Below are 3,228 nucleotides of genomic sequence, written 5' to 3'. Positions count from 1 at the left end.
GAGTGACTATGGATTATGTGAAGATTATGGATTGAATATGGAAACTTTTGGGTGTTTATTGGTGACAACATATTATAGTACCAGCATTGACGGGTCTTATTTGAGGTGGTTGTCAAACACCGACGAGTGTTATTAGGGCTAGGGACAACTAATCCGTTGATGGGATTAATTAGGTCGGTCTTCAGAGCATGTAGCTGAAAATTCTCGCTTATATTATACCCCGGTGACACAGTTTAGCGCTTGAGGTTTAGTGTGCACTTTGTTTTGCTGGCGGTACATGTGAGTTTGTTGGAGCGTGGAATTTGTTTAGTGTGCCCTTTGTCCTTTTACGCTTTGGAAATAGCGGTGTCTAAGCTGTTGGCTCCTACGGACCTATGGTGTGCTCGTATCCCTAGCCGGCTTTGTAGGGCCTTTTATATATGCGATCTTTGGGTTTGCTTTCTTATTCCTTTTGACGTAATTTTGTCGGAATAAGCTTACAACTGTTTTCGTATGATCAGGACTCTCATGGTGACCAGTACTGATATGTGCAATGTTTGACTGTTGGCTTTTTGTATTCCAGTGAGGGGCCTTTTTGTTGTTCAAATTAAATCAATTAATTGATATGAATGGTTTTCAACTCTTACTTTCCTTTGTGTTTTGGACTTTTGGCTCTACTACATCTTGTTTTCCCTCACTATTACTCATTTGGTCTTTTTCGTCCCTCTTATAAAAATCTTCTTAAAACATTTGTGATTCTTGTCATGCTCTCCAGAATGATACTGTATCAGAAAATGGAATGGAGATGAATTGGATCCTATGAAGTTCCGAAAAGGAGTATGGCGAATATGTAAACGTTAAAGTGGTAAGTGACGATGCAGGGTTGGTGATTGTTTGTCTGTTTCATTGCCCCTTCCAATTTCAGTCTACACTCTCATTTTATGTACTTTTTCTTAATATTTTTTCCGGGTACTTGTATCTTTTCAGAATTTCATTTTATTTTCCCCTTTGTTTTTTGTTGGTAGCGATAATGATGGAGATGAATGAGGGAGGCAATGGTGCAAGCGATGCAACTGACTATAGAAACGTTGAAGGCGTCACACGGTTGAGAAGGAGGTGCGAAATACAAGGAATATATGTTGCTGATGATGATGTTCTCCCTTGCTTTCTTGCCATCTTATTTGATATTTTGTACTCCCTTTGCAGGTCTGACCTACACCAGACTAAAGCTGGGGGCATAGGCGATCGCATTGTTGTTGGTCTTTTCCACTTTCCTAACAAGTTATAGTGACATGAAGTCAAGGTAAGGTTTGTTCCTGTTAATTATTGTGACCGTCAGAAGTTTAGGACCTGTTACAATGTTATCCATAGCATGCCTCGCTGAATATAGATGTTCCCTTATGAAGGCTTTGTGTTCTTTATCTCTCTCTCTCTATTGATATGTTATGGCAAATTGTATTGCAATTGTACTTAGAGGCTTAAGGAGATAGATCTGTGTGTGGAGTTACACAAGAGGCATTCTTCGAGGCCTTGATTTGCCTTGATATGATTTTATAAAGTTTGTTTTTTTTTTATGCGAAGGAGTTGAAGCAAAAACTTGGCAATGATTGTGATGAGTCTACGCCTTCGAAAACTATTGATCATGTTGACACTCTTGTTGATTGTTAGGTTCAAGTCTATCTTAGTCATTCTCTAAACATTTTGGAAACAATGTGTTTTGTTTGTTTAGGAAATTGAGCTTTAGCCAAGGGCTTCCCAGCACGCCACCTCCGTGCTCATGTGAATTATTGCACTTATTTACTATAAGTGGTAGAATAGCTATGCTGACATGCCCTAAAGACCGTCGTCTGAATACTTAACTTCTTTCATCCAAGCCCTTGAACACTTGTGCTCCCCTTTTCTACTCTCACTCGGTACTTCTCACGGACAATTCCATCTATTACTTGACCCTTAAACCTCCATGTTGCATGCTCACCTCCATTCATTTTCTTCTTTGCCCATTTTCTCGTGTCCCTTGTTTTGTTTCCGACTTCTCTGCTACAATATCTGTTGAATATTTACTCTACCCATCATCATCTTGGTAACATCCATTTGTTGCTTTTCCATTTTTGAAGCTACTTCATTCAGTTTTCTGCCTTTCTTGGATTCTTCTCTTGATATTTGGTCTTCTATTCAACAATTTGATCCTCCACCATTTTGGCTCTCACTTCTTCTTCATCATCATCATCATCGGGTATTAACAGTGAAGATGAGAAGAAGAATTTGGTTTAATCATTTATGTCAATCGTCATTGTAATCTTTCGAATGTTATTGCTGGCTTGCAAACTTGTAAAGGCTGGTGTTTGAGTATAGTTTTTGAAATCGTGAATGCATAGAAGGTGTTGGCATTGAGTATGTTAGCTTGTCTGATTTTTTGAAATCGTGAATGCATAAAAGGTGTTTGACATATTGACTCACTGAACTTTTTTGGGTTGTCTTGGTATACTGATTCAGGACCCATTTTGCAGTTTATTTTCTAGGGCGAGGATGATCGCGGAAAACTGAGGCTCTAGGTTATGTCGGATCAATGGTAAGATGCCATCTATACCTGCAGTATTTGATGTTCCATACTTATTTCTGTAACTTGCCCCTGTCTCCTTGTCTGTTAATTTGGTGTGTTTGATATGAAATCTTGCTGTTTAGGTTATATATGGCATGGTAGTCATGATTCATTATTCTGCTTGGTTTCCTAAGAGCTTATTAAAAGCTTTTTTTTGCTGATTTTATTGTTAATGACAATTACTTTCAACATATCCTTGTACTACTTTATGTCCCTCTGCCTCATTTCCCTTGACCACTTATTTGTCAATATGTCAGTTTTCATAAGCACAATCAACAGCTCAGTAATGGGAAATGAATGTAAAAGGTAAGGAGAAGCGCCAAGTTTCAAATGACAAATAGATGCACATTTCATACGAGGAAAAACTACTTTAAGGTCCCATTACATATTTGTCTTTCTCCCATTTGAGAAGGGACTACAATACCAAATTATCTTCATAAATTATATATTACCAAAAATAGTCTATCCATGATTTACCAGTAACCCTCATCCTTTCCTTCACCACAATCAAGATCCCACTCACTACACCCTTGCCACTATTCCACTGCCCCCGTTGGTGCTTCACTGTCCTTACCAGCGCGCGACCTCTCTCACCCTCCTCTGCTCTCGCATGCCTTCACAAGTCTGTCTCACACTCCCATATGGCCATA

At 38.9% G+C, this 3,228-nt stretch overlaps 1 long non-coding RNA gene across 1 annotated transcript; it reads left to right on the top strand.

Annotated features, from left to right (window-relative positions):
• The first annotated feature begins 573 nt into the window (after positions 1 to 573).
• LOC141621321 (uncharacterized) lies at positions 574 to 2,930 on the top strand. Its single transcript, XR_012532225.1, has 4 exons — positions 574 to 844; positions 1,005 to 1,095; positions 1,186 to 1,282; positions 2,487 to 2,930. It is a non-coding gene; the product is annotated as an uncharacterized LOC141621321 (long non-coding RNA).
• Positions 2,931 to 3,228: the final 298 nt, after the last annotated feature.

This window comes from Silene latifolia, chromosome X (assembly GCF_048544455.1).
Source record: "Silene latifolia isolate original U9 population chromosome X, ASM4854445v1, whole genome shotgun sequence".
In the NCBI taxonomy this organism is placed as follows: Eukaryota; Viridiplantae; Streptophyta; class Magnoliopsida; order Caryophyllales; family Caryophyllaceae; genus Silene; species Silene latifolia.
The sequence above is the reverse complement of the archived record's forward strand: the minus strand, read 5'-3'. Positions and strand labels throughout refer to the sequence as shown.